The 15,038-nt window shown below is 37.3% G+C and overlaps 1 protein-coding gene across 4 annotated transcripts in view; it reads right to left on the bottom strand.

Annotated features, from left to right (window-relative positions):
- The window catches only part of ctnnd2a (catenin (cadherin-associated protein), delta 2a), a 259,552-nt gene extending 245,289 nt beyond the window's left edge, over nt 1-14,263 (bottom strand). For all 4 annotated transcript variants that reach the window (XM_079601833.1, XM_079601834.1, XM_079601836.1 and 1 more), the window contains exon 1: nt 14,137-14,263. The gene's annotated coding sequence lies outside the window, so the exon portion shown is untranslated. The remainder of the gene's footprint in view (nt 1-14,136) is intronic.
- Nucleotides 14,264-15,038: the final 775 nt, after the last annotated feature.

Here is a 15,038-nt window from a genome sequence, read left to right as displayed (position 1 = left end):
CACAACACCCACCTGCTTTTGCTTTTCCTCCTTTAAATTCCCTGCAGCACACTCACCCGAACTCTCAAATACTCACTCCCACCATTCATCCTCTGTTCTACTCCCATTCGCTCATTCCTTTAAGCCTTGAAGTAACATGCAAACCTTGGTTCATTTTCAAGTCGTGGTTCCAGGCTGGTTCAGCTTCAGGACCCAGATTTTACATTTTCATATTATACTCATACTACATACTCTACAGTATGAATGGATAAATATAAAGCTATTATACCTCAGGACGATCATATTTGGGGTTCAATGGCATCAAAAGTTTGAAAACCCCTGGTCTAGAGCATCCTGAAATATTCACGATTTGTTTTTCATCCCAGCACAAAGTATTGTATTCCTTTAGTCATTCTCCTGTCCACCAGATTCATGCATAACAGGCCACTATGAAGAAATTGAAATCTAATCTATAAAGCTATTAATGTTGCATCTCTAAAGAGAAAAACTGTCCTATGCCATTATTATTTCTCAACGCTGCAGTCGTAATGCCATAAGCGCACGACATTCAATTCCAGCCTGGTAATATGTAGAATAAACACAGCCTTCTTATCAGCATTTGGGTCGTCTTGTATATTGCTTTATATTTTACATGCATTGAAATGCGTATACCCTTCAACACATTGAGATACAGCAGTGCATTTCAGACCTGGAGAATGGATCTTACATCCCTGCAGGGAACACAAGACATGACCTAATAGGACAGGTGGATGTGTACAAAAGGAACACAGAAGTTTTCATTGTAATGCGAACAGAGGGTATGTGCATGCATTTGCATAGAGTCCTCCATCATAACATACAGTATCTAGGAGGATTACAGTATACATGTTTGACTCACACACCCAGAGATCTGCTGCGCTGATCCAGAGCGTGAAATCCGGAACATGCAAATCTCCACCGAGGGCCTGAACATGAAATTTTTCCTTATCTAACACAAAACCAAAAGCTTAGCCGTTATATTGATGCATAAGAATGTATTCTCCATGGATAAGCATTATTCATATGACCTTCTGATGTACTGTATGCTGACCAATTATGCAACAACTTTAGTGATTAGAATATGCTGGATGTCATAACAGTTTCATGTGAAAGTTGTTGGTATTCACAGGTTTCTCACATCTGACCAGTGAATTTCCATTTCCAGGCAGAAAACATTTACTACTGCTTAGTTTTAAGTTTATAAGTTGAGTCACTATAATCCAAAAGCAGTATTTTAATTGTACTACAGACCTTTATTTTTTTTTTTTACTATTATTTTCTATTGTTAAATGGGCACCAAGACATGATTTGGCCATATGGTGCTCCATATGTTTGTACACCGGCACCACGCTTTCAAAATCAAGGGTTTTCTCAGGATATCTTTGTTTTTTAGTCTTTTCAGCTCATAGCAGGGCCATAACCAGACACAGAGAAATGGTCAAATTGTCCAATAATTAGAAATGGTCAAATTGTCCTCGCCCTATCCTTGATATTCTTGATGCTGCTCTGCTGCACTCCATTACACACCGCTCTGTTTGTTGTTAGGATGACAGAAAGTTTTTAAAAGTTATATTTTTAGACTGGTCTCCCTCAGCGGTCTTACAGCGCTCGTCAATGTCAACATGATTGAGATGGAAAATTAAATCAAATGTGGCGAACCTAACTCTTCACAGAAGACAAGTGTGAACCCCAACATACCGCTTTAAATTTAACTGTGAAAAAATTAACCAGCTCCGGTCCACACGACTCCTTTATCCACACAACTCATACCGCAAAGAATGACGGCCCTGGAGTGGCCCAGATCTGGATTAAGACAAGGGCCACACATGGCCCAGCTCGGACTGACATGCCATTGCCGACAGGAGGCCAGTGCCATGAGGTCACATTCGGGGTAAGATCGCTTACTATAATACCAATTACTTATCTTTATCATCAAATGTTGTTCTTTTGAATAAAAAAAATACTACCATTTATTCTCCATGAATCATGCCACTCATACCAGAAAGTGAATGTGTGCATATTTTAATGAAAATAATGCATATTATCTCCAAATAGTTTAAATGGATTAGCCTACTTCTCAACTACGCAACATATTTTATTTATTCCTTTAAATCCATTTTAATCCTTTATAAAAAAAAACAATTAAAAACGTTCACGACATATAGGGCTCTTATATTCCACATTTATACAAACAGAAATTGCCTGGAATATCATTGTTCAGATATATTTATGCACCATGCATGGTTATCATTAATCATGTTTTGCAATGCAGGACACACTATGAATAAAGCACCCAGTGATATAATGTGACTGGACATCATTTTATTTTAAAACTGTACTCTAAACACCATATAAATCATAATGAGTTCAGTTCACTAGTAAAATATAATACATATCAGAGATGTTGCCACCCACATACATAAATATATTCAACCGTTCCTGTTTGCTGCCCCGGGACACTGTCTGTGACAACTTATTGCATGGGTCATTTGGCAACTACAAATATACTGCAGTTCAAACCTTTGGAAAAAAATCTTTCTTTCTAGTCATACACGGCAAAAAATATTTTGGTGCTTGGATTTCCAGCCAAGTAAGACTGCAAAACCATTATGCACTTGGAAGATACTGTCTATCTGGAATGTTTAGTTGCGTATGAATTCACATAATTAATTGTCCATGTGGTCGTTGCAAAAATTATTTAATAAAAGCTAAGGCAGTTTGATCAGATTTAACTGAAATAACTTCAGTATTATTAAAAAATAATATATGGTTTTAATATTATTTTGATATTTAATGAAGATCTCAATGATGCATATTTATGATAGAGACATTTTGATCCAAATCTTACATTTTGCATAAAACGTAATCCTTAATTAAATTTGAGAAATGATCACACAAAAGCCAGTGGGCCATTTAGAATTTGTTCATTTATATTATATGAGACGGACAAAGTTTGTCAAATGTTAAAATTGAGTTTCAAGTCCAGCGGATATGATTTTCTTTTGTGACTGATGGTTCCAATTTACCTCCATCTAATGTCAGACATTAAATTCGGAGTGATACATATAATTTAGTTACAGAAAAGGGCTTTGGATCCTGTGGTGAAGTGTGACAGAAACTAAATTGTCAGATGTTCTGTAAAGAGTTGCTCTTTCTCCTGTCATTTGAAACCGAGGCCTGAAATTAGAGCTTCTTTATTAATTCTGTGAATGACCTATATTAAAGTTCACTAGAAAAAAATACAATATGAATCTATGTGAAGTTTCTACCATCCATCTTAGATGTGTTATTTTTAGACAGTTTCATCATTATGAAGACAATGAGACAAATGAAGACAATGAGACAAACGCTGGCTGGGGTCACAAGAAATATAAATATATATGCCATGTATAATCTACAAAACACCCGCATGTGTAAGTGATAATGAATCAAAAGCAAAAACAAAACTACACTACCATTCAAAAATTTGTACTGTATGTTTTTGAACTATGTCTCGTATGCTCACAAAGGCTGCATTTATTTGATCAAATACAGCAAAAAAGAAAGGAATTTTGAGAAAAAAAATGGAATTTAAATAGTCGTTTGCTATTTATTATTACTTTTTGTTCTTTATTTCTGTGAGGGCAAAGCTGAATTTTCAGCAGTGATTCTTCAGAAATCATTCTAATATATCGATTTTATAGTGCTATTTAATTGAGTACTAAAAAACAGTGTAGATTTAAAATAGATATCTTTTGTAACATTACTGTCACTTTTGATCAATTGAATGCATCCTTCACAGAATAAATATCTTTAGTACGGTGGTATATTTAGTAAAGTGAAGTTACACCTGACTGGAGTGGAGACACGTGGCTCTAATGGCATTTATGTGTTGGACTGATGCTGCAAGATGAAGAAAACTAATTTTGCACATTTTGCATATTAACCAAAAAACATGGTCATAAACTGTTGCTGACTGGCAGGAATTCATTTAGGTTTTGCTGATTGAGTGAATTAACTGGTTGGCTAGGCCTGCAAGACCCATTTTCAGCCAAACGCAAAAAAAAAAAAAAAAAAAGATCAAAACATAATTTGCACTTTTCAATGCAGTTTTACTTTGACTTTATTCTTATAAGTTTTATGCATTCAAATCAATAAAATATTCCAGCTTTGTTATAATAGTGAATTACAATCATTATCACTCTGTAGAACTTTAATGCTGATTGTTTTGTGCCAAAAATCAACTAGCCTAATTCACTGATAACACAAGAAAAATGGCACAAATTAAACATGCAAATCTGCACAGTCACAATACATGTATATTATTTGGTGTGTCAATTAGTTGGGTGATTTAGGGTAATGTTTAAAATATGTGTTTTAAATTCAGAATTCAGGGAGTTTTTTTTTTGTTTTGTCTACAGGAAAGATGTAATTTATTTGACACAATAGTATGACATATTGAATAGACTGCATTTCTGTCCCTCACAGCCATGTTTTTGTTCATGCCAAATTAAATATGACCCAACACCATCCATATGAGCTTCTAATTTGAGCAGCCCTGCTGACCTGTTTGTGCCATTCACACAGCGGTACGCTTGCTGAACTGGGCCGCGATCATGAGACTGTGTGATTGAGGTTAGCGAGGGAGGATCACGTCTTGACTGGCACCAAAGGAAGGGCGATCTCTGTAGCAGGTGGGCGCCAGGACGCCCTGCTGCAATCTGCCTGTGGTTGCAGTAATTGGTCTAATCACTGTTCCATCTCATTTTCAGTGCACATGGACTAAAATAACAAAGTTAGGAAATTAGCACAGCTAGAACATCATCTCATTCTCAATATGATCTGAGCTTTGGCGAGAGAAGTTGGGGTAGGAAATTATTTTACAAGGGTGGCGTAAAAACGTAAGTGCCATTTCAGCAATAGTTGTGCCATTTATCACGGCAAGATTGTGTCTAATCTGTTTGTTACAGACAACTGTCACAAACTCATGCTGGGAATATATAAAAGAGGCTCTTGTGGCACTCCGCAATAAGCCATTCTTGATAATAACGGGTGACTCTCATCAGCAATGCAATCATAAGCGGCGGTAATTAGCAGCTGTGAGAGACAGCAAATCTTAAATTAATTCCCCTGATTATCGCATTGATTATTTCATTTCGTTGGTGCACGATGGCGTAAGAAAACTCAAGTTAGTTTTGGAAGTATAGAAGAAATGCTGAAATCGAGTGCTCATGAGGCTTCAGATGTTACAATGCATATCATAAAAAAAAATTCAGATATGTCATACATATCAGGCTTGTGCGAAATTCAGAAATTGGAATTTGAATTGACTCCGCCCCACAGGAAGTTGAATTTGAATGACAGGAAGTGGAATTAAATTCATGGCAATTCAAAGAAATTCCACACAGTCACACAATAGAAATAATGTGTTGAATATTCAGTGTTAGGAAGGTTACTTTGGAAATTGAATTGCTTACTGTTATAAGTTACCCATTATAAATGTGGTTTGGAAATTGGAATACTTTATTTGGATGACTTTATCAATGCCTTTTAATTTGATTAGTAACTAATTGAATTACACATTTTACCTCAGTAATACAAATAAATACAATTACATTAATTTTGTAATTTTATAACATAATTTCATTACACATAACTAGTCACTCCTCAATTTTGATTCAAATTGAAAATGTAACTTGCTGTGGAGTGTGGAGGCGTGGCCAATTCAATTCAAATTCCAACTTGAGAGTTGAATGTAAAGGAATAATAATTTTGCTCAACCCCAGATTTTAGGGATGTACCAAATTGCTAAAAGGGACCAACACAGGTAAGCAAAATGTTGAGAAGATGAGAAAAGATGAGAAGGCATGGATTTGCGAGGGAAAACAAGCATTGAGGTTGAGGATAGGTTGAGGACGTCATTGATGTGGGAGGCCATCAAGGCTCTATAGTCAGAAGCGACTTTAGAGAGTATAATCTGTTTTTCCTCACCCGTGACAAACGGGGATAAGGCTCAATATTATCTCCAAGGTCAACCTGATCCTGGCACTGAAAAGACGTGCCCAACCGGAGGAGCCTGACTCGCCTCTATATATCCCTTTCTCCTCCTTATCACCGTCTAAACACACTTGTTTAAACAAAAGAGAGACCGAAAATGCCCACATTCACTTTCTCTCATGCTCTCTTTACCACATCAGTGCCGCAACACAGATAACTTAAGTTATAACCACCAGCAGCACATTTTGACAACAATAACCATATCTTTTATGCATTCTCTTCTGTGCAAAGGTTAGATTAAACAGCTATTAGAGAATTTAAAAGGGCATTGTTGGAGCTTTATGAAACCGTACAATTAAAGGGCAAAGGTCAAAGCAATTTTCTCAACTGAAATTTAAAGTATTACTCATGAAAGGTGACAAAAGCTTCAATTAATGCATAATGACAAATAAATACGGGGGAAAAAAATGGTACAAGCACGAAAAACAACAACATGCAATAAGATTAATTTCCGTAACATTTCCTGTTATTACGCTCTCCATGGAACACTGACCAATGTGCCCTCTCAGCGGATATGAGAGTCCAGGGTAACCATTCAACCTTCTACGCCCTGCTTGTCCATTTCTTACCACCATAACTTCCTCCCCCATGATCCATTACAAGGCCCTTGGAGCGGGACCCGTCACTGTGATGTATTTAAACTGTGCTGCACGGCCACAGACCGCTCATGGCCCCGATTCAACAAAATAGTTCTTCCCTGCATGAATCTGAGACTTTACTGAATGGCCAGGTGGCTTCCAGAATTGTATCTTTGGATTGATTTTCTAGGGATTGATTGTGGTTAAGCTTTGAGCTGTGTACAAGATTGAGGTAATCATAAATAAGAGCCAGGCTGCTAAGTGCTAAATAACCAATAGAATTAAATTGACTATTTTTACACAACAATTCATTCCCAAGTTTGCCAGCCCACAGATACATAGCTGATTTTTTTCTTTTTCTTTTTTTACTCTAGCAGTGTAAATACAGAACTAGGCCTTCATTCTCTGCCAAAAACTACTTTCGTCACAATGGTTTGTCCCACTTCCTTCTAAATCCTGCCATCACAACTCCCAATGGAGTCCAGCCAGGAAGCCTGTCTCACTGGCTGAATGAATGTCATGGTAACAACGCTGCTAATGGTTGCTACGGTTTCCAGCTGACTGCTCTGCTGATGCCCCAGCGACCAGCTCTACACCTTGAGCAGTCACTCATGAGAGACAACTCATGCTCTGGTGGGGATCTAAAGCTAAAAGTCACCCAAGTCATTAGTCACGGATGACCTTCTCCTCTATTGAAGCTGAGATACACTACAAAAGTTATATGGCTCATTGATAAACACACTATTGCTTGTCTTAAGACCAAACCTCATTATTGTAGAACTTGACATAATGACAATATTTGATTTGAGAGCAACAGCAGAGGCTACGTTTTTCAGTGAATGAATACTCAAACTTCATCACGTAAAGCAGTCATATGATTTCAGAAGAACCAGAATAGACAACAACGGACAAAAGACCACTTTTATATTGACAGCCCGTTCATTTAAAGTGCCCCTATTGTGCTATTTTAAAGGTTCTTCATTTTGTTTTGGAGGTCTCCTACAACAAGTTTACATGCATCAAAGGTAAAAAAAAAAAACATTTTCTTTTTCTCATAATATACATTGCACATCACCACATTTTTCTATGATTCTCAAATGACTTGTATGAAGATTCGTTCTCTCTAAATCCATACTTTCCGCGATCCTTCTCTGCTCTGATTGGTCAGATGGCCCAGTCTCTTGTGATTGGTCTATCGCTTACAGCGCTTGTTGGAAACGAAACACCCATTACCATAACTGCATTTCAGTTCCGGAGGGTTCCTCAGTCTTCAGTGATTGTACACACTGTAAAGACAGAAACGATTACCATATTAACCTAGTTATTCGACCAGAACCTTCATCGCAAGGACGACTTGAGCAGGACGTTTCTCATTGACGACTACTCAGTTTGACGTAAATTATAAGATGTTGAAACTTTAATTCCTTATCATCAGCATTAAGTGTATGTCCATCGACAAACCGATATGTATATTTAATTTTTTTTTTTGCGGTGCACATGTGGGAACTGTAACATTAACTGTATCAATAACAGCGCAACCATTAACACCATTAAGGTACAACCCTACCTTATGGCATGCTTTAAATGCTGAATTTCCATGTTAAGCAGTAATGATACATTATTATCTTTGTTAAATGGCTATTTAATAATTAGCCTACTTTTCAGTCCTGCATTACTAATTCAGTTTGTTTGCACCCCCAACAATTTTTTTAGAACCAGCCGCCACTGCTTTTGCGAGACAATGATTTTATCGTGCATTTTCGACTTTACAACTTTGAAGACTGTTTCCATTCACAGACAGCTGTTTTACACACTGCATGAAAGGTAATATTCGAAAAAAGCACAGGGGCACTTTAAACAGCACCTCCCTACCTCAACTGACTCCTACAAGTGCATACCCGTCTCTTCCGCCAGCTGTGGTCACTAAAAAAGCACCATCTTGTTGTACCTTCACAACGAGGCACAAAGTCACTTTCCTAATGTAGTTTAAATCAATATACCATTTATATTGTAATGCATTTAACAATACTGACACAAGCATCATTCCACTGTTTTAAGGGCGACTATAAATATTTGTAAAGTTGTTTTTGCTGTAACAAAAAAACCCCGGAAAAAATAACCATGCAATTACGTATAGAAATACGAAAATATAAAATAGTAATAGAATACGCAGTTATTTTGGGAATTTTGGGGTTTTCAAAACCAGTGTATCCAGAATATAACTATACCTATAAACCTGGCCTCATTTGTTTCCACTGATTTCTGGAGAAATCACTTCGTGGCTTGATTGCAAAATGCCCCTTCTTTCAATTTATCTATCAGAAGGGAAGGAAAAAGGCAAAGACTTGAAAATGGTTTCATCCTTGATAATTATGTGCAGTGAAGCATGACTCTGCAGGCAGCACCCCGGAGAAGGTTGAAGTAATCAGTCAGTCACTGCACCCTCTACTGGGAGAAAAGAGGTCTGAGAGGTCATCGTTTCTGCTGCAAACCCTGCAGGTGCCCACCGCTGTGTGTGCATCAGCTGCTCAAAACTCGGCCTTTTTAATTCCTCAGGAACTAATAGAAATGAGAGATATCAGATGCCTTGACATGATAGTGTGAATGTGCGTGATATATACAGTGCTATGCATAAGTTTAGACACCCATCCTAAAGTTGCCTAAAAAGAGGAATAAAAACTCATCTTTTGGAAATTGATCTTAATGCCTTAATATTTTTATTTTTAATGGCTTTTTCATGGATCCAGGATACTATGCATCCTGATAAAGTTCCCTTGGTCTAGAGATTGGCATGGTTTTATTTCAGTTCGCCTAATAGCTGGTTTGATTTGCATTGAGAGATGATCTTATGGACAGTACCCCATGCCAATCTCTAGGTATGGTGAAGGGTATATGATGATGGGGCTATTTTAATTCCAAAGGCCAAGGGAACTTTATCAGGATGCATAGTGTCCTGGATCCATGAAATAACTGGCCTTTACAAATACAAATCTGCCTTCTCTATGGGAATTTAACATGGGGGTGGTCCTGACTTGTATTTTAAGGAAGAACATTTATTTATTTACGATACATTATTCATTCACAAAGAAAATTGGTGTCCTTAAAGGTTGGATTTTTCCTTTTTTATTATTATTAAGGCATTAAGATCAATTAAGATTCCAAACACTTATTTTTGTATTCCTCTTTTTAGGCAACTTTAGCATGGGTGTCTAAACTTTATATATATATATACACACACACACTGTATTTATGTAGAGAGATAGCTTATATAAAACAGTATTAAATATTATAAATAATTATTATATCATAGCCTATTAAAAAATAGTTTGATCTCATTTCTCATTCCCTAAAGGAAAAAGGAAAAGTTGCACGTTGCACATATCTCCCTTATTATGTTATAGGCTATGATTTTTTTTACGACACTACCTCAAACTGTATTATAAAATATATATAGGGATATATACATCCCCATTATATATATATATATGAGATATATATATATATAAGTGTGCAAAAATACTGCTCTTCAAAAAAAATACTCGCCTTTGATTATTGCTTTCATCTCCTATCCTTTCTAGACATCTTTATCATTGAGAAGAACCCAGCTGTCAATCAAAGATGTCGCTGGGTGGAGCCCAACCATGCATTTGATTTCATTTTCTGCACAGCTAAAAATACGAGTCTAAATATAGCAGGCTTGGTGATGAACGCTTTCCGCTCAAGGTGTGCAAAGCAGCTGAGGTGCAACGCACTGACAGGACGCAGGCATATTCAGGAACATGATATGACAGGGCATTTGGCGGGATTTAACGCTGAGGGAAGAGATTCCACTGCATCGTTTGATTAACCCTCTCTTCTCCCTAGCCAGTGTTTGTTGTTTGATTCTTAGACCCTTTCTTCCGCCTTTCCAAAAAGAAAAATCAATACGGTGAGAGACACACTCACACATACTGTATGCACAGACTCCACTGACTCAGCAAATGGGGATCAGTTGGTCAGAGAATTATTTCCCTCCACAGCATGAAAATAATACATAAAGTAACTATTCTATTGTGTGGAAAAGAAAACGCAGAGTAGGCCTATATGAAGCTAAACAAGCAGGAAAGCAATATTTAAACACCAGCAATGAATCCTAAAAAATGATAAATACAATAATGCAATAGGATTACGGAATATAGGCCACTGTTTTTAACACATCTCCAATACATTTAATGCGGCAAAAAAATAAAATAAAAATAAATAAATTTGGGAATGCTAGTGATCACGTACTCTAACTCACATGACCTTGATTTGAAAAATAAAATGACTATAGGCCTATTTACAACTTTTACAATGTCACACTTAGTTTCACATTTATTAATATTTGGCTATTGGAACCAGATGTAATATACTTGACATAGATCTCCGCTTATAATGTCTTGGCAGTATTTGAGGCAGAACTGGGAGATTCTGCAAATTCAAATAAGTAGGCACATGTGAGGGAAAGTGTTTCAAATATAGGACTGTTCCAAGAAGAATATGAAACATCTGACTACTGCTAAAAGCACCAAATATGATTGCGAACAAATGTGACATTGCTTTTTACCAACAAAGAATATTGAGTAACTTACAATATTTCCAGGCACATTTTTGCTAATGTAGTATCAAAGCCACAGCAGAACAACTGTGTCACCGAGGACAAATAGTGTTTTGTTCCTGAATTAATGAATCAGTGTTGGGTGAATGATTCAATGACTCACTTATGTGGGCTGTGTCCAAAAGCTTATCCTTTGGAGGGTGCATTCCAAGGTAGTAAGGCATCAGGGCATGTCCGAATTGAATGTTAGCTTCACTTCCTGTCTCCTTATATATCTGAGGGATTTTTGAAGACAGCATATATGTATCCTTCGATGCTTTTGATCGCCCACAATCCTGTGCGTTCCATTATATGACAGTTGAGCTAGAAAATAAAGCTGAAAGGTTTATTCACAGTTTAGTGAATGTACGTTTTTGACCAACGTTTTCCACTTCTGATCTTTTCAACGTTCTGTCAATTCGTTTTCAACGTTCTGTCATTTCTAGCAAAAAAATATTATTTGTTGTAATTAAATATGTGCTTAGTTATCGCCAAAGCTCGCTCTATTTTGCTGTAGATCATTAAACCATTGCGCTGCCTCAGAAGTCTTTCCGAAATCAGTTTCATGAGGTACTTTCGTGTGCAAATGCTGCCTTACTGAGGCAACAAGTCAGTTTTCAGACGCAGCCAAAGTCACCCCGTTTCATTTTAAATAGAGCTAACAAACATCTACTGGTGGGCAATGACGACCTTAAAAAATACACTCACTTTTGACTCATTAAGGTTGAATAATACAATGATGATGATATATATATATATATATATATCATCCAACATCCACATAACAGTATTTGAAAATAACTTTGATCAAAATCTACCTTTTTAGTCAATTCAAGCTACACATTTCTGGTATCAGCTAATTCATACCCTGGAAATCAAACCTAACTCAGACACACTGTATACACTACTTGCCTGACATCATCATCATCTTGTTTGCACAGAAAATTATGTGTTCTGCTGAACCTGTCCCTTCTGGCTTTAATGACCTCACTGATTTGAGCTTAATGAGTCAAAGTGACAGTTTTTTTTTTTAAAGCTTGTCATTTCCCACAAGTGGATGATGTCTGTTAGCTCTATATACATATCACACAAGTGCTGGCTCTTTTGAACCAGTACCTGTCATGTTGTGTTCAGATGGAAAATAAAATCTCCAGTGCAAATAAAGGCTCCAATTAAAACTGAACTGCCACTCATTGTAACCCAAGATATGTCCAATGGTTAACAACATAGCCTAAACCTCGATGTAATAAATAATTCATATCATGGAAGAACAAATATGATGACAGGTTCTTAAACGCCAGGCTTTCTGGATGCTCAATTAGCCTTTGGAGACCTTGACAGCTAAACTAATTAGGAATCTGCACAGCCAAACCAATCTGCTCGGTGGATTGAATCATCTGAATAACTGAAATGATTCTCATGAGTTTCTCATCTTCATCCAACAGAGTGGATGCCTGATGACCTGGCCACAAGTTGATTTTCTTCGAACAACAGAAGCCTGAGAGCCAAGCATGTTAAAATAGTGGATATCTGTGAAAAGCACTTCACACGTTCTCCCCATTTCATCACCGAACACATGGTGCTTTTCGAGCACGCGGCAACGGCACAGAAGACAACCGAGAGACGGCAGACGAGAAGAATTAATAGCGATCTGGCCAAATCTTCTGGCCCGGTAAAAGCAAACAAAACTGAAGCTCTCCGTTATCTCTATCTCCGTGCATGCTTTCAAACAAACGACAAGAAGATAACTGAGATGTTTTGATAAACAGGCTCTCAGAGCTTTAGACGTCCTTCATCCCATTAGCAAGCTGCAAGCAGCAGTGTGCATTTCATGTGAAACCGTGAAATGTGCAGAGGACAGCATTGAGCAGTCTGTAGATAACATTACACGCCTTTGATCCAGCTTTGTCCCTCATCATCTACAGCTCATTCAGTGGGCTTATTTACAGATGCGATCAGGCACATTGTGGAAAGATCTGCCAGTCAGCTCTCCAGATCAATACATTCGCTCCTAATGGAAAAAACTTTGTCACCTCCTTTCCAGCACTGTAAAATACTCACACCTGAAATGCCAAATTAATGCCTTTGTAAACAACAATTGTCTTGACATATTGGCAAACTGAGAGCATAACATCACTTCAAGAACAGCACTTGAACATGAAGGCAAGGTTAAACAAGACAGCAACTCTACAGGTCTACAGCAACACCCAATGTCTACAACCAACACACCAACTTACTGCTCCGCAGTGCTTATATTTCAACATAAAGAGCAAATTATGACAAAGTAATAGATGCAGGAATATCTTGAAATCATATTCAGTTCAACACTGCTGGAAGTGGACCAAACTGAGCTCGTGGGGATGTATTGGTACTAGACCTCGTGGCATTTGAAAGGATTTTTTCTTTTAACGTCTGTTCAGCAGAAACTCTGGGTTACTTTAAAGGAAGTATCCCAAATTCTAATTTAGTTATACCATCTTAATACAGTTCTCAAGGTGAAAAGGAAAGACCTTTGCAAATGATGTGCATAATTATCCTTGTCATTGAGGAGATTTAGGCGTTTAAGAGAACAAATTAAAACATTTCTATCACATCCTACCCTACACCTTCCACTCACCCACCTTCCATTTAGAATTTGGGTCAGTCTCTTCAAATGAGCTGTGATGCCAAAAATCTATTGTTAAACTGAGCACAGTAATATGCTAATGCTCTGTTTTCCTCTTTATTCAGCACATTGAGGCAGGTTTCATAGAACTGCAGACTGTGCTACATTCCTCCATTTTAACCAAAATAACAGGCATCTTTAACAGACAGAATTGAGCTAACCTGAAATAGTGCATTACCCCGCGAACAAACAGTGAGTGCAATGGAATGACATTGTACACTCACCAAATGATGTCCAGAGAACAAACGCTCTCCTCTCCCCGCTTTAAATCCGAAATTCAGCTGAATAAGAATCCTGCGTTCATGCCCTGTTAAGGTTATTTGAGAAAATGAACTGTTCTTTGGATGTTGACTCAGTAAAGAGCAAGCATCGGCTGCTGAAAGGCAACGGAGGCAGAGCGCGCGGCGATGCTGCCTTTTCAGCTTTCATCCACACACATACATACACGCGCAGGTCTCGCGCTGTTTTCATTCACAGAGCACCATCTTCTGGCAGTATTATATACATGCATTACACACCTGTTCTTTAAATTAAATTAGATAGGGCCTGCTCTTTTTTATTTATTTCTTAGTATTGCGGATTTAAGCCTTGACTGTAGAATTGTGTTTTATAGTCTTTTAATGTATATTATTTATTTCTATTGTGATATCCCTTATTGTTTTGATTTATATTAGGCTATATTACATTTAATTTGTCTATTTTGTACAATGACAATATGCTTAGCCTATATAATATCTTTTTGCACACCTTTTAAGTACGTTTGCAGTCCTAGTTATAAACAGTTTTGGCAACTTTTGGCTGTTTGGTCTTTCATGTAATGCGCGCTCGCATCCCACCCACGCATGCGCAGCGATGTCTTTCCATTTCAGGTGACATCATTCTTTTGGAGCTGAGCGGCGTCTTTTGTGCACAACACATCCATTACTACTCTGCGAAAAACCAAACACGGTTAGAAGTCTTCTTCTTCTTCTTCTTCTTCTTCTTCTTCTTTTTTTTTAAAGAAAACAAGTGCTAGTTTAATCGCATAACTTACCCCATTAATTTTAATATCCAATAGTTTTTCGTAGCCAAACGTTAAGGCATGTGCTCACTTTTAAATAGAAGCCTATACACTGAAAAATATTAA

Source organism: Phoxinus phoxinus, assembly GCF_949152265.1.
Source record: "Phoxinus phoxinus genome assembly, chromosome: 24".
NCBI classification, from domain to species: domain Eukaryota; kingdom Metazoa; phylum Chordata; class Actinopteri; order Cypriniformes; family Leuciscidae; genus Phoxinus; species Phoxinus phoxinus.
Note: the sequence above shows the minus strand (reverse complement) of the source record. Positions and strands in the feature narration are given on the sequence as shown.